General features: G+C 41.8%; 1 long non-coding RNA gene across 1 annotated transcript in view; it reads left to right on the plus strand.

Annotated features, from left to right (window-relative positions):
* The first annotated feature begins 20,721 nt into the window (after positions 1 to 20,721).
* LOC134947602 (uncharacterized) overlaps positions 20,722 to 21,204 on the plus strand; it is a 54,821-nt gene continuing 54,338 nt past the window's right edge. The window contains exon 1 of the long non-coding RNA XR_010182647.1: positions 20,722 to 20,767. This is a non-coding gene — a long non-coding RNA (uncharacterized LOC134947602). The remainder of the gene's footprint in view (positions 20,768 to 21,204) is intronic.

Consider the following 21,204-nt stretch of genomic DNA (forward strand, 5'->3'; position numbering starts at 1 on the left):
TGAACACCTCACACCTCACAATATTATTTGTAGTCCTAAAATTTGCACCGAGGTCGCTGGATGGCTAAGCTAAGCGACACAAGTGGCCGACACAAACACCTGGCCCATCTAGGAGTGGCACTGCAGTGTCAGGCAGGATGGCACTTCAAAAAAATAGTCCCCAAACAGCACATGATGCAAAGAAAAAAAGAGGTGCACCAAGGTCGCTGTGTGACTAAGCTAAGCGACACAAGTGGCCGACACAAACACCTGGCCCATCTAGGAGTGGCACTGCAGTGTCAGGCAGGATGGCACTTCAAAAAAATTGTCCCCAAACAGCACATGATGCAAAGAAAAAAAGAGACGCACCAAGGTCGCTGTGTGACTAAGCTAAGCGACACAAGTGGCCGACACAAACACCTGGCCCATCTGGGATTGGCACTGCAGTGTCAGGCAGGATGGCACTTCAAAAAAAATTGTCCCCAAACAGCACATGATGCAAAGAAAAATTAAAGAAAAAAAAAGTGCAAGATGGAATTGTCTTTGGGCCCTCCAACCCACCCTTATGTTGTATAAACAGGACATGCACACTTTAACGAACACATCATTTCAGCGACAGGGTCTGCCACACGACTGTGACTGAAATGACTGGTTGGTTTGGGCCCCCACCAAAAAAAGAAGCAATCAATCTCTCCTTGCACAAACTGGCTCTACAGAGGCAAGATGTCCACCTCATCCTCCTGCCCCGATTCCTCACCCCTTTCACTGTGTACATCCCCCTCCTCACATATTATTAATTCGTCCCCACTGGAATCCACCATCTCAGGTCCCTGTGTACTTTGTGGAGGCAATTGCTGCTGGTAAATGTCTCCGCGTAGGAATTGATTATAATTCATTTTGATGAACATCATCTTCTCCACATTTTCTGGAAGTAACCTCATACGCCGATTGCTGACAAGGTGAGCAGCTGCACTAAACACTCTTTCGGAGTACACACTGGAGGGAGGGCAACTTAGGTAGAAGAAAACCAGTTTGTGCAAGGGCCTCCAAATTGCCTCTTTTTCCTGCCAGTATACGTACGGACTGTCTGACGTGCCTACTTGGATGCGGTCACTCATATAATCCTCCACCATTCTTTCAATGGTGAGAGAATCATATGAAGTGACAGTAGACGACATGTCCGTAATCGTTGGCAGGTCCTTCAGTCCGGACCAGATGTCAGCACTCGCTCCAGACTGCCCTGCATCACCGCCAGTGGGTGGGCTCGGAATTCTTAGCCTTTTCCTCGCAGCCCCAGTTGCGGGAGAATGTGAAGGAGGAGATGTTGATGGGTCACGTTCCGCTTGACTTGACAATTTTCTCACCAGCAGGTCTTTGAACCTCTGCAAACTTGTGTCTGCCGGAAAGAGAGATACAACGTAGGTTTTAAATCTTGGATCGAGCACGGTGGCCAAAATGTAGTGCTCTGATTTCAACAGATTGACCACCCGTGAATCCTGGTTAAGCGAATTAAGGGCTCCATCCACAAGTCCCACATGCCTAGCGGAATCGCTCTGTTTTAGCTCCTCCTTCAATCTCTCCAGCTTCTTCTGCAAAAGCCTGATGAGGGGAATGACCTGACTCAGGCTGGCAGTGTCTGAACTGACTTCACGTGTGGCAAGTTCAAAGGGTTGCAGAACCTTGCACAAACGTTGAAATCATTCTCCACTGCGCTTGAGTCAGGTGCATTCCCCCTCCTTTGCCTATATCGTGGCCAGATGTATAGGCTTGAATGGCCTTTTGCTGCTCCTCCATCCTCTGAAGCATATAGAGGGTTGAATTACACCTCGTTACCACCTCTTGCTTCAGATAATGGCAGGGCAGGTTCAGGACTGTTTGGTGGTGCTCCAGTCTTCTGTACGCGGTGGCTGAATGCCGAAAGTGGCCCGCAATTCTTCAGGCTACCGACAGCATCTCTTGCACGCCGCTGTCGTTTTTTAAATAATTCTGCACCACCAAATTCAATGTATGTGCAAAACATGGGACGTGCTAGAATTTGCCCAGATGTAATGCACGCACAATATTGCTGGCATTGTCCGATGTCCCAAATCCCCAGGAGAGTCCAATTGGGGTAAGCCATTCTGCGATGATCTTCCTCAGTTTCCGTAAGAGGTTGTCAGCTGTGTGCCTCTTCTGGAAAGCGGTGATACAAAGCGTAGCCTGCCTAGGAACGAGTTGGCGTTTGCGAGATGCTGCCACTGGTGCTGCCGCTGCTGTTCTTGCTGCGGGAGGCAATACATCTACCCAGTGGGCTGTCACAGTCATATAGTCCTGAGTCTGCCCTGCTCCACTTGTCCACATGTCCGTGGTTAAGTGGACATTGGGTACAACTGCATTTTTTAGGACACTGGTGACTCTTTTTCTGAGGTCTGTGTACATTTTTGGTATCGCCTGCCTAGAGAAATGGAACCTAGATGGTATTTGGTACCGGGGACACAGTACCTCAATCAAGTCTCTAGTTGCCTCTGAATTAACGGTGGATACCGGAACCACATTTCTCACCGCCCAGGCTGCCAAGGCCTGAGTTATCTGCTTTGCAGCAGGATGACTGCTGTGATATTTCATCTTCCTCGCAAAGGACTGTTGGACAGTCAATTGCTTACTGGAAGTAGTACAAGTGGTCTTCCGACTTCCCCTCTGGGATGACGATCGACTCCCAGCAGCTACAACAGCAGCGCCAGCAGCAGTAGGCGTTACACTCAAGGATGCATTGGAGGAATCCCAGGCAGGAGAGGACTCATCAGACTTGCCAGTGACATGGCCTGCAGGACTATTGGCTTTCCTGGGTAAGGAGGAAATTGACACTGAGGGAGTTGGTGGTGTGGTTTGCAGGAGCTTGGTTACAAGAGGAAGGGATTTAGTGGTCAGTGGACTGCTTCCGATGTCACCCAAAGTTTTTTAACTTTTCACTGACTTATGATGAATGCGCTCCAGGTGACGTATAAGGGAGGATGTTCCGAGGTGGTTAACGTCCTTACCCCTACTTATTACAGCTTGACAAAGGCAACACACGGCTTGACACCTGTTGTCCGCATTTGTGTTTAAATAATTCCACACCGAAGAGCTGATTTTTTTTTGTATTTTGACCAGGCATGTCAATGGCCATATTCGTCCCACGGACAACAGGTGTCTCCCCGGGTGCCTGACTTAAACAAACCACCTCACCATCAGAATCCTCCTTGTCTATTTCCTCCCCAGCACCAGCAACACCCATATACTCATCCTGGTGTACTTCAACAGTGACATCTTCAATTTGACTATCAGGAACTGGACTGCGGGTGCTCCTTCCAGCACTTGCAGGGGGCGTGCAAATGGTGGAAGGCGCAAGCTCTTCCCGTCCAGTGTTGGGAAGGTCAGGCATCGCAACCGACACAATTGGACTCTCCTTCGGGATTTGTGATTTAGAAGAACGCACAGTTCTTTGCTGTGCTTTTGCCAGCTTAAGTTTTTTCATTTTTCTAGCGAGAGGATGAGTGCTTCCATCCTCATGTGAATCTGAACCACTAGCCATGAACATAGGCCAGGGCCTCTGCCGTTCCTTGCCACTCCGTGTCGTAAATGGCATATTGGCAAGTTTACGCTTCTCATCAGATGCTTTCAATTTTGATTTTTGGGTCATTTTACTGAACTTTTGTTTTTTGGATTTTACATGCTCTCTACTATGACATTGGGCATCGGCCTTGACAGACGACGTTGATGGCATTTCATCTTCTCGGCCATGACTAGTGGCCGCAGCTTCAGCACGAGGTGGAAGTGGATCTTGATCTTTCCCTATTTTAACCTCCACATTTTTGTTCTCCATTTTTTAATGTGTGGAATTATATGCCAGTATCAATAGCAATGGCCTACTACTATATATACTGCGCACAACTGAAATGCATCACAGGTATGGATGGATAGTATACTTGACGACACAGAGGTAGGTAGAGCAGTGGCCTTCCGTACCATACTGCTATATATACTGGTGGTCACTGTCAGCAAACTGCAAAACTAAAATGCACCACAGGTATAGAATGTAGATGGATAGTATACTTAATGACGACACAGAGGTAGGTACAGCAGTGGCCTTCCGTACCGTACTGCTATATATTGTATACTGGTGGTCACTGCGTCAGCAAACTGCACCACAGGTATAGAATGTAGATGGATAGTATACTTAATGACGACACAGAGGTAGGTACAGCAGTGGCCTTCCGTACCGTACTGCTATATATAGTATACTGGTGGTCAATGTGTCAGCAAACTGCAAAACTAAAATGCACCACAGGTATAGAATATAGATGGATAGTAAACTTAATGACGACACAGAGGTAGGTACAGCAGTGGCCTTCCGTACCGTACTGCTATATATAGTATACTGGTGGTCACTGTGTCAGCAAACTGCAAAACTAAAATGCACCACAGGTATAGAACATAGATGGATAGTATACTTAATGACGACACAGAGGTAGATACAGCAGTGGCCTTCCATACCGTACTGCTATATATACTGGTGGTCACTGTGTCAGCAAACTGCACAACTGAAATGCACCACAGGTATAGAATCTAGATGGATTGTATTCTTAATGACGACACAGAGGTAGGTACAGCAGTGGCCTACTGTACCGTAATGCTATATATTATATACTGGTGGTCACTGGTCAGCAAATCTCTGCACTGTACTCCTCCTATATAATATTATACTGGTGGTCCCCAGTCCCCACAATAAAGCAGCACACTGAGCACAGATATGGAGTGCTTTTTAGGCAGACAACGTATACTGGTGGTCACTGTCAGCAAAACTCTGCACTGTACTCCTGCTATATAATACAGCTGATCCCCAGTCCCCACAATTAAGCAGTGTGAGCACAGATATATGCAGCACACTGAGCACAGATATGGAGCGTTTTTTTCAAGCAGAGAACGGATAACTGGTGGTCACTGATCAGCAAAACTCTGCACTGTACTCCTCCTATATTATACAGCTGCTCCCCAGCCCTCCCCACAATTAAGCAATAATGCACAATCAAGTTCAACAATAATGGAGAGGACACCAGCCACGTCCTCTCCCTAACATTTCCAATGCACGAGTGAAAATGGCGGCGACGCGCGGCTGCTTATATAGAATCTGAATCTCGCGAGAATACGACAGCGGGATGATGACGTTCGGGCGCGCTCGGGTTAACCGAGCCATACGGGAGAATCCGAGTATGGCTCGGACCCGTGTAAAAAGGGTGAAGTTCGGGGGGGTTCGGTTTCCGAGAAACCGAACCCGCTCATCACTAGTATATAGTAGGAGGACAGTGCAGAATTTTGCTGACCACCTGTATATATATATATATATATATATAGCAGTACGGTACAGTAGTCCATTGCTCTACCTCTGTGTCGTCATGTATACTATCTATATCTGTGCTGCATTGTAGTTGTGCGCAGTATATAGTAGGAGGACAGTGCAGAATTTTGCTGACCACCAGTATATATATATATATATATATATATATATATATATAGCAGTACGGTACAGTAGGCCATTGCTATTGATATATTACTGGCATATAATTCCACACATTAAAAGATGGAGAACAAAAATGTGGAGGGTAAAATAGGGAATGATCAAGATCAAGATCCACCTCGTGCTGAAGCTGCGGCCACTAGTCATGGCCGAGACGATGAAATGCCATCAACGTTGTCTGCCAAGGCCAATGCCCAATGTCATAGTAGAGAGCATGTAAAATAAAAAAAACAAAAGTTCTGTAAAATGACCCAAAAATCTAAATTAAAATCGTCTGAGGAGAAGCGTAAACTTGCCAATATGCCATTTACGACACGGAGTGGCAAGGAACGCCTGAGGCCCTCTCCTATTTTTCTCATGACTAGTGGGTCAGCTTCACATGAGGATGGAAGCACTCATCCTCCCACTAGAAAAATGAAAAGACTTAAGCTGGCAAAAGCACAATAAAGAACTGTACGTTCTTCTAAATCACAAATCCCCAAGAAGAGTCCAATTGTGTCGGTTGCGATGCCTGACCTACCCAACACTGGACGGGAAGAGGTGGCGCCTCCCACAATTTGCACGCCCCCTGCAAGTGCTAGAAGGAGCACCTGCAGTCCAGTTCCTGATAGTCAAATTGAAGATGTCACTGTTGAAGTACACCAGGATGAGGATATGGGTGTTGCTGGCGCTGAGGAGGAAATTGACAAGGAGGATTCTGATGGTGAGGTGGTTTGTTTAAGTCAGACACCCGGGGAGACACCTGTTGTCCGTGGGACGAATATGGCCATTGACATGCCTGGTCAAATTACAAAAAAAATCACCTCTTCGGTGTGGAATTATTTCAACAGAAATGCGGACAACAGGTGTCAAGCCGTGTGTTGCCTTTGTCAAGCTGTAATAAGTAGGGGTAAAGACGTTAACCACCTAGGAACATCCTCCCTTATACGTCACCTGGAGCGCATTCATCAGAAGTCATTGACAAGTTCAAAAACTTTGGGTGACATCGGAAGCAGTCCACTGACAACTAAATCCCTTCTCCGTCTTGTACCCAAGCTCCTGCAAACCACACCACCAACTCCCTCAGTGTCAATTTCCTCCTTAGACAGGAACGCCAATAGTCCTGCAGGCCATGTCACTGGCAAGTCTGACGAGTCCTCTCCTGCCTGGGATTCCTCCGATGCATCCTTGAGTGTAATGCCTACTGCTGCTGGCGCTGCTGTTGTTGCTGCTGGGAGTCGATCGTCATCCCAGAGGGGAAGTCGGAAGACCACTTGTACTACTTCCAGTAAGCAATTGACTGTCCAACAGTCCTTTGCGAGGAAGATGAAATATCACAGCAGTCATCCTGCTGCAAAGTGGATAGCTCAGGTCTTGGCAGCTTCGGTGGTGTTAAACGTGTGTCCGGTATCCACCGTTAATTCACAGTGAACTAGAGAATTGCTTGAGGTACTGTGTCCCCAGTACCAAATACCATCTAGGTTCCATTTCTCTAGGCAGGCGATACCGAGAATTTACACAGACGTCAGAAAAAGAGTCACCAGTGTCCTAAAAAATGCAGTTGTACCCAATGTCCACTTAACCACGGACATGTGGACAAGTGGAGCAGGGCAGACTCAGGACTATATGACTGTTACAACCCACTGGGTAGATGTATTGCCTCCCGCAGCAAGAACAGCAGCGGCGGCACCAGTAGCAGCATCTCACAAACGCCAACTCGTTCCTAGGCAGGCTACGCTTTGTATCACCGCTTTCCATTAGAGGCACACAGCTGACAACCTCTTACGGAAACTGAGGAACATCATTGCAGAATGGCTTACCACAATTGGACTCTCCTGGGGATTTCTGACATCGGACAACGCCACGAATATTGCGCGTGCATTACATGTGGGCAAATTCCAGCACGTCCCATGTTTTGCACATACATTGAATTTGGTGGTGCAGAATTTTTTCAAAAACGACAGGGGCGTGCAAGAGATGCTGTCGGTGGCCCGAAGAATTGCTGCCCCCTTTCGGCATTCAGCCACCGCGTGCCAAAGACTGGAGCACCAGCAAACACTTCTGAACTTGCCCCGCCATCAGCTGAAGCAAGAGGTGGTAACGAGGTGGAATTCAACCCTCTATATGCTTCAGAGAATGGAGGAGCAGCAAAAGGCCATTCAAGCCTATACAGCTACCTACGATATAGGCAAAGGAGGGGGAATGCACCTGACTCAAGCGCAGTGGAGAATGATTTCAACGTTGTGCAAGGTTCTGCAACCCTTTGAATTTGCCACACGTGAAGTCAGTTCAGACACTGCCAGCCTGAGTCAGGTCATTCCCCTCATCAGGCTTTTGCAAAAGAAGCTGGAGAGATTGAAGGAGCAGCTAAAACCGAGCGATTCCGCTAGGCATGTGGGACTTGTGGATGGAGCCCTTAATTTGCTTAACCAGGATTCATGGGTGGTCAATCTGTTGACATCAGAGCACTACATTTTGGCCACCGTGCTCGATCCTAGATTAAAAACCTACATTGTATCTCTCTTTCCGGCAGACACAAGTCTGCAGAGGTTCAAAGACCTGCTGGTGAGAAAATTGTCAAGTCAAGCGGAACGTGATTCGTCAACAGCTCCTCCTTCACATTCTCCCGCAACTGAGGCTGCGAGGAAAAGGCTAAGAATCACGAGCCCACCCGCTGGCAGTAATGCAGGGCAGTCTGGAGCGAGTGCTGACATCTGGTCCGGACTGAAGGACCTGCCAACGATTACTGACATGTCGTCTACTGTCACTGCATATGATTCTGTCACCATTGAAAGAATGGTGGAGGATTATATGAGTGATCGCATTCAAGTAGGCACGTCAGACAGTCCGTACGTATACTGGCAGGAAAAAGAGGCAATTTGGAGGCCCTTTCACAAACTGGCTTTATTTTACCTAAGTTGCCCCCCTCCAGTGTGTACTCCGAAACAGTGTTTAGTGCAGCCGGTCACCTTGTCAGCAATCGGCGTATGAGGTTACTCCCAGAAAATGTGGAGAAGATGATGTTCATCAAAATGAATTATAATCAGTTCCTCCGTGGAGACATTCACCAGCAATTGCCTCCAGAAAGTACACAGGGACCTCAAATGATGGATTCCAGTGGGGACGAATTAATAATCTGAGAGGAGGGGGATGTACACAGTGAAAGGGGTGAGGAATCGGACGATGAGGAGGAGGTGGACATCTTGCCTCTGTAGAGCCAGTTTGTGCAAGGAGAGATTGATTGCTTCTTTTTTGGTGGGGGCCCAAACCAACCAGTCATTTCAGCCACAGTCATGTGGCAGTCTCTGTCGCTGAAATGATGGGTTTGTTAAAGTGTGCATGTCCTGTTTATACAACATAAGGGTGGGTGGGAGGGCCCAAGGACAATTCCATCTTGCACCTCTTTTTTCTTTAATTTATCTTTGCATCATGTGATGTATGGGGCCAATTTTTTAAAGTGCCATCCTGTCTGTCACTGCAGTGCCACTCCTAGATGGGCCAGGTGTTTGTGCCGGCCACTTGGGTCGCTTAGCTTAGTCATCCAGCGACCTCGGTGCAAATTTTAGGACTAAAAATAATATTGTGAGGTGTGAGGTGTTCAGAATAGACTGGAAATGAGTGGAAATTATGGTTATTGAGGTTAATAATACTATGGGATCAAAATGACCCCCAAATTCTATGATTTAAGCTGTTTTTGAGGGGTTTTTGGAAAAAAAAACACCCGAATCCAAAACACACCCGAATCCGAAAAAAAAATTTCAGGGAGGTTTTGCCAAAATGCGTCCGAATCCAAAACACGGCCGCGGAACCAAATCCAAAACCAAAACACAAAACCCGAAAAATTTCCGGTGCACATCTCTAATTACAACACTGTAGGTGGACTTTGCTTTGTTGTACATAAAGGGGTCCTGTGTCCCTCCGTCAAGGCTTGCTGTGTCCTATAGGGGTTGTCTGTGAATGTAGGGAGGGTCTGCCCCAGTTTAATAAAAATTAAAGCTGAATATATCATTTAAAAAATACATATTTTTTGTGATATATCCCAGTGTACTATACTATTATTTTTCTGTGACACTTCTGGTCAGAATGCAGTGTATAATACACGTATTGTGATACCCTCCCACACTCCTTTGTTATAATCTTGGACTTTTACGTCTAAAAACTTTTCTTTTACATGTATTGGATTTTTTGGCCCTTCACTGATACTGCCCTATTCTCCCCCCCTCACACACACAGTGTACGCTATACCTGTATGCTGTACTACTTGCACACCCTGCCAGAAGCAACCCAGACAGCTGCCTCGGATAGATCCTGTAGGATGTACTATACTGTACATAGATCTATCCATACTGGGTGCATATTACTACACGTGTCAATTTTCCCATGTATGCCTTGGTCCATGTATCAGCTATCTTCCCCAGTGTAACCTTCAAAGTGCACCCAACATGGCTGCCTCTTCTGGTATGCTTGAGGATAGGTTAAAAAAAACAATCATGGACCTGAAGGATATGTTGGGACACTACTCCTAGCATCAAGACACTGCAAACACCCATTTTGTGTCATCTCTTCTCGGTGTGGCCTATTCCACCCAGGGTAACCCTATGTTGTGCGCCCAGGATGGATGCCTCACCTGGTACCTTTCATGGGTGGAATATATACCATGTAGAAGTTGTTACCCAAAATGTCTTCATCAACCCTGCAGTTTGCTTACTATGCTACCTAGGTTTTCTTCTCTTTTATTTTCTGTGTAATGTGTCTACTGCTGCATTCCTTTAATCTTTTGTACCAAAAACTTTGTTTTTGATGTCTGTAATGCACCTTGAGTCCTGTTTGGAGAAAGAGCGCTATATGAATGACATTTTAATTATTATTATTATTATTATTATTATTATTATCATCTCACCAGCAGGAGCTATACAGTGGCAAGCTGGATGGTACAGGGTTTGCTGAGCAATCTAGTGCATCTTGTGCAGAATGCACCATCAGGCTCTAAACTCACTGTAGCCCCATATAACTGTTTACATACAGAACTATGGGGGTTACTGTTCTTTAATAAACGTGACAGTGCTTTAGTAAATACAAGATATATCTGTAATGTCACAGGTATTAGAAGAACAGCATTTAAAGTTAAATACTTTTCAAAATAATAATAATCTATGTTTAAAGCAAGGTAATGATAGTATTAAACATATAGTCAGGGACATATAGCAATACATTTATAGGCTGTTGTCAGATGTAAGAAGCAGAATGTTCCTGTAATAACAATGTAACAATGCATTTCCTGCATTATTGACAGTATAAAGAAAAGAGCGGTTATTTGCTTGCACATGATCTCACTGTTGTGCTAGGAAGAGCAGATGCTTATTCCCACAGGCAGCCTGCAGGAAGGACACATTCCTTTTGTCGTATATAGAACAGCTGCTTACGTTACAATACCTGTGAATGCTTATGAAGTGCTAATAACAGCTGCTCAGTTACAGAAACTCTGATGAATGAGCGATTCCAACTGGAATTAGAAAATAACTTTCATTTTATAACATGATGGTGTAGCATATTGTGGGAAGGAATTGTGTGTGTCTCTATATTTAGAAATAGAGTAGATTGTGGAACTTGATGAAGTAACTTGTTCCAAGCTAGAGCTATAGTACATGGGCGATTTATGTTTATGTGATTAAATCTTATGTGATTAATCGTTTAAGAAAAAAAAATGATTCCCTTTTTATGAGATCAACTGCATACAGTAAGCATATGCGCTCCATCTTCTTAGAAAAAAGCCACCTTCTGCACACTGTTCTTAATGAGCATTTCTTCCTCAGAAGTGCCTAACATACAGTGTCTTGGGATCAATGATTAATCACCTGTCACAACCTTAGTAAATTGCAACACTGAGAAATGGAAAAGTACTGTCTACTAACATATAGGGTAAAAATCTGCAGAGTAACAAAAATTAGCACAAAATTATGTACAACACAAGCAATCATTGTTATGACCAGGAAGCACATGCATATAACTGGTTTATTCATTTATTAACAATTATTTATATAGCGCACACATATACCACAGCACTTTACATAGAATATTTTGGCCATTCACATCAGTACCTGCCCCAGTGGATTTTACAATCTATATTCCCTAGCACATTTATATGCAGACACATTCACGCTAGGGTTAATTTTGTTGCAATCCAATTAACCTACCAGTATACAGTATTCTTGTGGGAGGAAACCGGAGTACCCAGAGGAAACCCACGCAAGTATGGGGAGAATAAACAATCTCCACACAGTTAGGGCCATGGTGGGAATCGAACCCATGACCTTAGTGATGTGAGGCAGTAATGCTAACCATTACACCATCCATTTAGGCTATGCGTTGTAAAATAAATACACACTTCAAACTAACATACAAGTTTTTTTTATGTTATTTGGACTTGTTCTGCTCATTGTTTAGCATGCCTGTTTACTTTCCCAGAATGTGGTAGAAGAGAAGAGAAAAATAACTCTTGTTTTTTTGGGGGCACTCTTTTATTCAATATTAGGGATGGCCATCGACCATCAATGAATCAAAATCATTGATGGCTGAACACCGATATCAAATAGTTTTACCTTTGATGATGAATACACAAATGGTTTCCCGCGATCGATAGTAAGCGTGTTCCCGATAGTTCTCTTTTTCGTGTTTGCACTGCAGCACAGAGCTACTAAGCTGTCAGCCAGTAGCTCTGCGCAGCCACTGGCCCAGAGTCCAGCAGCACTACACTTTAATTAAACTGCAGTAAAAGTGTGTGTGCGCCGGGATGGGTGGGACAGAACTGTTGGCTGTGGCTCGCCTCCTTGATTCAACAGTGATTGGAATCTGCTGTCAGTCAGCAACCCACGCCTGCCAGCTGCAACCCTTCTCTTGGCCCCTCCCTGCTTCACTGACAATACCAAGCACAGATCCAAAGAGAAACATAGCATCCAGCCGCCGAGCATACAAAGAAGAAACATTTGCCAGTTGATACTCTTTTTTAACCTCAGCATGGGCTGTCTCTTCTGCGCATGCCTATTCAGTATTAATTACTATAATACTGGTCGCACAGGTAAATTCATATTTAGTAAATGAACCCCATTTTTCAAATTATCAAAGATATTCCTTATATTCTTCCAGAAATTGGGGGGTGCTACCACAGGCAAGGTAAGTCTACAAGAAAAAAAGAGAAGAAAGAATTCGAAATGCCCTATGGTGGTGCACACAATCTTGTATTAAGATATAACTTTTATTGAATTATATGTTAAAACCAGCGAATATTAAAAGGAAAGTAGAATCGTGTAAATAGAAAAGAAATAGTGTTTAAAATAAAAGTGCTGCGCACTAGATGTCACCGGATTCGCTCATGTATTGCTAGCAAAATCTATAGATGGTCACGAGTGTGTCAAAAATATTCCATGTCTGTGTGTGTTATATTACACTTTTTAGATAGCTGAGAAAGCTGCAAGAATAAATGTCCCACAAATTAATTGTATTCCTTCCCAGGATTCCAGATGTGGGATCGTTGAAACCAAATTCCAGATATCACCTTGTGTGGTGCTAATGATCTACTATATATTTTGCTGAATTGTCTCTCAATAAACTGATCAGAATGCTAAATGTGTACTGTGTCTCTCTGTATCTCAGAGTTCATATACAAGCTCAGTCATAAGGTCTCAGTAATGTCTATGTGTTCTAGCTCCATGAGCAGTGTTGTATCCACTGAGAAAGGAGCATATGAAACATTCAGATACAAATGTATCCACTAAAGGGAAACAGTTATTAAGCTCTGACAGTATCCAATCTTTTACTTGTCACAAGATTTTATCATAGCTTCGCTATGGCTCATAGAGAGCTGTGACAATTAATGATAATAAATGATCAGAAATATTTTTAACCAGATATTGTTGTACATCATATTTGTTCCCTTGGGATCCTTATATTCAAATAGATGTTTAGTGATCTAATTCGGATCATAAGAGTGGTTTATTCCTCTGTGTTATAATAGGGATGTTAAGGGCTCAACACACTGTTATTTGGATGTAGGCTCAAAGTATCAATAGAAACATGGTTCGTTAATGTATCATGTTAAGCCTTCAAGGTGTGTATATGATAGTGAGTCTTACACCAGGTGCCTAAGTATATTAGGCGCCCTCTGCTGCCCTTTTATTTGGGAGGATTTTATATACAGTGAGTATATAGCACTTGCTGTGAATGGGTCTGCGATCACTATAGAGTTACTGTGAGTGTAAACTGTGTCATTAATATCCTGACACACATCCAGCTTTTTATTAAATAATTTTTGATGTGGATGTTATATACACATTAAACATCTTTTGGTGTGCGTATCAGGGCTTTATTATTCAGCCTTGTGAACACCATTTAATACCATTCATAATACACAGTGTTATTTCGGCATGGTGAATTATTATCATCAGCATCTAGTTGTGCAATTTCCTCCCTGTAACTCCCACACTTTGCCTGAACTGAAACACTTGCAAAATCAATGATTTCTGATATAGATACATATGCACATTATATGTCTATAGACCATATGGATTAGAACCTTAGTGTACTACCTTAGTATAGGGTTCAGTATGGTTCATTACACATGGTAATTACTTGCACAGCAGCATCTAGTTGTGCAATTTCCTCCCTGTAACTCCCACCCTTTGCCTGAACTGAAACACTTGCAAAATCAATGATTTCTGATATAGATACATATGCACATTAAATGTCTATTGGCCATATGGATTAGAACCTTAGTGTACTGCCTTAGTATAGGGTTCAGTATGGTTCATTACACATGGTAATTACTTGCACAGCAGCATCTAGTTGTGCAATTTCCTCCCTGTAACTCCCACCCTTTGCCTGAACTGAAACACTTGCAAAATCAATGATTTCTGATATAGATACATATGCACATTAAATGTCTATTGGCCATATGGATTAGAACCTTAGTGTACTGCCTTAGTATAGGGTTCAGTATGGTTCATTACACAAGGTAATTACTTGCACAGTATAGCATTCTGTTAGCAGCTATTAGTATTGTATGCTTTAGATAAGCCTCACAGCTAACACAGATCAGACAGTCTCAGCTTCAGTATACATTTTTCCTAATCTATCTAGCTGAGCATTGTCCGGTGACTACCTAAAGTGCGCAGCTAGCCTAATGCACGCTTCGCTGTTTGCTTCATCAGAGGCAGAACCAGATTGCCTCCCAGTTTGTCCTTAAATACCAGCAATAATTGTATTTCCACCAATGGGAACCGCCTGTCAGTATCAGATATCCAATCATGTTATGCCATCTCACATGCTGACACTCCGGTAATGTGATCAGCATACACTGAAGCTTTCTATGCTGTCTTTTCAGGTTAGGCCAATCAATCCAACACAGTCACTATGAGATCTAAATTATTCAGACCAAATCCATTGAGTACCTATCCGTGATGTGCAGTGCTTCAAACACATCATTACATGTGTTACATCCAGCGAATGGTACCGATTTGGCAACATGAGATCCCGGAGTTTGTAATCTGGATCTTCATATTGTCTATGTCCTTATATATCTGAATTTACTCTCCCATATACTGAATATATGCATCCAGGTTAATTAATGGATCACTGATAACACATCTATTATGTCTTCCCAGACTAGGTTAATCAATTTGTGTCCTCTCCATACATTTCAATAGATCTATACAGAATTTAAAGTGTCAGAACATCTGAATAAGGGAATATTTCTAGATTAAATCAGAATTTATGAATCTCTATATTGTTCAGTCAAATTGATGTTGAGTCTAATATTTGTTAAATATATATAGAGACTGCATTAATAAATACATAATTGGGAGCTTCACATATGGTATGGCATGAAGATAAATATGTACTATCATACAGATAATGGATCTCCTATTCACCCAGCCAATAAAATAGTAATAATTAATGAATCAGTGGTGAATATTAATCCAATCAGGTAAGTATGTATACATAATTATGTAAGGTGAATTTAACCAAAAGTGTAACATAAATGCTCCTTCTAAAAAAGCAAATTATTAAAGTGTATAAGGAATGTGAACAAGTGTAGGGTGGTATTTGACCAACGAATGTATTTTATTCGTTGGATTATGTGAATAACAGATTATCATATTTATTTAATCCCTCGCATCACAGAAAATCTGTGATATATGAAAAATAAATAAAATTGATAAAATTGAAAGAGCTGCTCTCCTGTTGGGGAGCAGAGTGAGGTGAATAATATTCGAGAACCATCTCTCATATCTTAAAATTATAGTGACAATTATGACTATTTAGTGAAAATCATGTGCATGAATAAAAATAATTATTATTTTATTTAAATAACGTGAATAACAAAGGTGACCAAATAAAATAAAATAAATGTGTAGGGTGAAAAAGTCAAACAAAAATAAAACTAATAATGAGTATTCAATTATATTTGATAGAGTATAAGGCTACTCAAGTGCCTACAGTTTTGAAGTCATCCTGGGCATATGTCTGTTAACTGTGAATGGAGAAAAAGGAAGCAACCCCTATATGTAGCTTGGAGAGAGATATTTGGGTATATCTTTAATAATAATTTCTAAGATCCCACATGTATGTATGCCCACGATAAAAATTATCCTGGGTATGATTGGGTCATCCCGGGCAGGTGTAAATTTTGTATAAAGAGCAAAATAGTTCAGGGATCATAAAAAGGATGTGTAGTTGTTTTCTTCATTCAATCCTTTCGGTGTCAGAGTATCCATTAGGAAAATCAACCTCGTCTCTTGTTTGAGGAGCTCCCGATCGATATCTCCTCCTCTAATATTCAAGGTGATTTTCTTCATACCAATGGCTGTCAGGCCTCTACAATTGCCTTGATGATGCTTTAAGAAATGTCGGGCCACAGGTGTGAGTGTCTTCATCATTTCTTTGTCCCTTCTCGCATTCCTTATGCTTCCCAAGTGTTCAAGTAGTCTCTTCTTCAAGGGTCTTTAAGTTTTCCCTATATAATTTTTGTTGCATGGGCATCTTAAATTATATATCACAGCAGGGGTTTCACAATTGATATATTCTCCAATATGCCAGATCCTGTGGAATTTATCAGTGTATTCCGTTGTGTTAACCATCATGGAGCATGCTTTGCATGTGCCACATTTACTGGATCCTTTCTTATTATATAGAGGTTTTTTGATGGTTTCCAGGTGACTTTGGACTAGTATGTCCCTGAGATTTTTGGACCTTCTCCAATTAACAATGATATTCTCCCCCAAGATTATGTCCAAATCCGGGTCAGTACGGAGAATTTCATAATGTTTCTGCAGGATCTCCCGGACATCCTGCCACTCCTGGCAGAATGTGCCAATGAATCTAACTTTTTCCTCTTCCTTCTTCTTGACCTTAGGTATAAGCAGTTGGTCTCTTGTATATGTCTTAGTTTCCTGATAGGTCCCGGGGATATAGTGAAAGATCTACTAAACGAGCCTAAGTCTCTTACTCAACTGTTGAGCCCTCGTTTGGAAGGTGTCCTTTTCGGAACAATTCCTCTTTATACGTAGGAACTCTCCTTTCGGCAGTCCTTTAATCACTGACGAGTGGTGAGAGCTTTCATGGTGAAGTATACTGTTTGTTGCAGTTTTCTTGCGGAATAGGTCTGAGGAGATATGGCCATCCTCTTCCAGGGTCAGTGTGACATCAAGAAAGTTGATCTTCTTCTCATCCATCTCATGTGTCAGCTTCAAATTTAATTTGTTTGAATTCAGCTTTTTCATGAACCTCTCGAATGTCGGTTTATCACCTCCCCAGATTATGAGGAGATCATCTATATATCTCATCCACATATGAATGTGGACAGTATATGGGTCATTCTCCTCACAAAAGACGACCTCCCTCTCCCACCACCCCAGGTACAGGTTAGCATACGTGGGGGCACATGTAGTCCCCATCGCAGTTCCCTGTACCTGTAGGTAGAAGTCGCCATTACAGACAAAGTAATTTTTGGTCAAAACAAATCTTAGAAGTGTGACCAAAAAATTGTTGAAATCACTAGTCTGATTCATGTTCAGAAAGTATTGGACCGCCTGAATCCCGAACTCATGCTTGATGCTTGTATATAAGCTTTCAACGTCACAAGTTATCAGCCATGTGCCGGGATTGAATGTTGTATCTTGAATCTTACTAAGAACATCGAGAGTGTCTCTAGTGTATGAGGGTAATCCGATGACATATTCTCTCAGGTGTGAGTCTAGATATTCACTCGCCTTCTCCGAGAGACTGCCTATTCCTGACATGATGGGTCTACCTGGTGGGTTGACCTCATCTTTGTGAATCTTTGGAAGAAGGTATAGGGTGGGTATCCTGGGATTATCAGTTTGTAAAAAATCAAAATCTCTCTTGGAAATAGTGCCACCATCTTTTGCCCTCTGGATCATCTTTTATAGAACTCTTGGTAGTCTTGTGTTGGATTGAAGGTAAGTTTATTGTAGCAGAGTCTATCCCCTAGTTGTCTCTGAATCTCTTGTGTATATTTTTCACGTGGCCAAAGTACAACGTTGCCCCCTTTATCAGAGAGCTTAATAATTGTATCCTTCCATTGCTGTATTTCTCTGAGAACCTTTCTCTGTTCGATGTTGAGATTTTGTTGGTATTTTCTCTTTCCTTTAGAATCTTCCAATCTATCTAGATCCTGACTAACCAGGTCCACAAATACTTTCACCGGTGGACAGATATGGAAGTCTGGGGAAAAGGAGGATTTTTTCTTCAGAGTGATCTCTGGTCTGCTTGGTATAGTTTCTATTTTAAGACTCTGTTGCGTCGACATTCCTGCACAAGATTGAGTTCCTTTGAGTTCTTCAAGAATGGACAATGCTTCAGAATCTTCATGGGTAAAAGAGGAATTGTTCCGAAAAGGACACCTTCCAAACGAGGGCTCAACAGTTGAGTAAGAGACTTAGGTCCCGGGGATATAGTGGAAGATCTACTAAACGAGCCTATCAGGAAACTAAGACATATACAAGAGACCAACTGCTTATACCTAAGGTCAAGAAGAAGGAAGAGGAAAAAGTTAGATTCATTGGCACATTCTGCCAGGAGTGGCAGGATGTCCGGGAGATCCTGCAGAAACATTATGAAATTCTCCGTACTGACCCGGATTTGGACATAATCTTGGGGGAGAATATCATTGTTAATTGGAGAAGGTCCAAAAATCTCAGGGACATACTAGTCCAAAGTCACCTGGAAACCATCAAAAAACCTCTATATAATAAGAAAGGATCCAGTAAATGTGGCACATGCAAAGCATGCTCCATGATGGTTAACACAACGGAATACACTGATAAATTCCACAGGATCTGGCAAATTGGAGAATATATCAATTGTGAAACCCCTTCTGTGATATATAATTTAATATGCCCATGCAACAAAAATTATATAGGGAAAACTAAAAGACCCCTGAAGAAGAGACTACTTGAACACTTGGGAAGCATAATGCGAGAAGGGACAAAGAAATGATGAAGACACTCACACCTGTGGCCCGACATTTCTTAAAGCATCATCAAGGCAATTCTAGAGGCCTGACAGCCTTTGGTATGAAGAAAATCACCTTGAATATTAGAGGAGGAGATATCGATCGGGAGCTCCTCAAACAAGAGACAAGGTTGATTTTCCTAATGGATACTCTGACACCGAAAGGATTGAATGAAGAAAACAACTACACATCCTTTTTATGATCCCTGAACTATTTTGCTCTTTATACAAAATTTACACCTGCCCGGGATGACCCAATCATACCCAGGATAATTTTTATCATGGGCATACATACATGTGGGATCTTATAAATTATTATTAAAGATATACCCAAATATCTCTCTCCAAGCTACATATAGGGGTTGCTTCCTTTTTCTCCATTCACAGTTAACAGACATATTCCCAGGATTACTTCAAAACTGTAGGCACTTGAGTAGCCTTATACTCTATCAAATATAATTGAATACTCATTATTAGTTTTATTTTTGTTTGACTTTTTCACCCTACACATTTATTTTATTTTATTTGGTCACCTTTGTTATTCACGTTATTTAAATAAAACAATAATTATTTTTATTCATGCACATGATTTTCACTAAATAGTCATAATTGTCACTATAATTTTAAGATATGAGAGATAATTCTCGAATATTATTCACCTCACTCTGCTCCCCAACAGGAGAGCAGCTCTTTCAATTTTATCAATTTTATTTATTTTTCATATATCACAGATTTTCTGTGATGCGAGGGATTAAATAAATATGATAATCTGTTATTCACATAATCCAACGAATAAAATACATTCGTTGGTCAAATACCACCCTACACTTGTTCACATTCCTTATACACTTTAATAATTTGCTTTTTTAGAAGGAGCATTTATGTTACACTTTTGGTTAAATTCACCTTACATAATTATGTATTCATACTTACCTGATTGGATTAATATTCACCACTGATTCATTAATTATTACTATTTTATTGGCTGGGTGAATAGGAGATCCATTATCTGTATGATAGTACATATGGTATGGCATGAAGATAAATATGTGAAGCTCCCAATTATGTATTTATTAATGCAGTCTCTATATATATTTAACAAATATAAGACTCAACATCAATTTGACTGAACAATATAGAGATTCATAAATTCTGATTTAATCTAGAAATATTCCCTTATTCAGATGTTCTGACACTTTAAATTCTGTATAGATCTATTTAAATGTATGGAGAGGACACAAATTGATTAACCTAGTCTGGGAAGACATAATAGATGTGTTATCAGTGATCCATTAATTAACCTGGATGCATATATTCAGTATATGGGAGAGTAAATTCAGATATATAAGGACATAGACAATATGAAGATCCAGATTACAAACTCCGGGATCTCATGTTGCCAAATAGGTACCATCCGCTGGATGTAACACATGTAATGATGTGTTTGAAGCACTGCACATCACGGATAGGTACTCGATGGATTTGGTCTGAATAATTTAGATCTCATAGTGACTGTGTTGAATTGATTGGTCTAACCTGAAAAGAAAGCTTCAGTGTATGCTGATCACATGACCGGAGTGTCAGCATGTGAGATGGCATAACATGATTGGATATCTGATACTGACAGGCGGTTCCCATTGGTGGAAATACAATTATTGCTGGCATTTAAGGACAAACTGGGAGGCAATCTGGTTCTGCCTCTGATGAAGCAAACAGCGAAGCGTGCGTTAGGCTAGCTGCGCACTTTAGGTAGTCACCGGACAATGCTTAGCTAGATAGATTAGGAAAAATGTATACTGAAGCTGAGAGTGTCTGATCTGTGTTAGCTGTGAGGCTTATCTAAAGCATACAATACTAATTACTTGCATAGTATAGCATTCTGTTAGCAGCTATTACCATGTGTAATGAACCATACTGAACCCTATACTAAGGCAGTACACTAAGGTTCTAATCCATATGGCCAATAGACATTTAATGTGCATATGTATCTATATCAGAAATCATTGATTTTGCAAGTGTTTCAGTTCAGGCAAAGGGTGGGAGTTACAGGGAGGAAATTGCACAACTAGATGCTGCTGTGCAAGTAATTACCATGTGTAATGAAGCATACTGAACCCTATACTAAGGTAGTACACTAAGGTTCTAATCCATATGGTCAATAGATATTTAATGTGCATATGTATCTA

The sequence above is a fragment of the Pseudophryne corroboree genome, chromosome 8 (assembly GCF_028390025.1).
Source record: "Pseudophryne corroboree isolate aPseCor3 chromosome 8, aPseCor3.hap2, whole genome shotgun sequence".
In the NCBI taxonomy this organism is placed as follows: Eukaryota; Metazoa; Chordata; class Amphibia; order Anura; family Myobatrachidae; genus Pseudophryne; species Pseudophryne corroboree.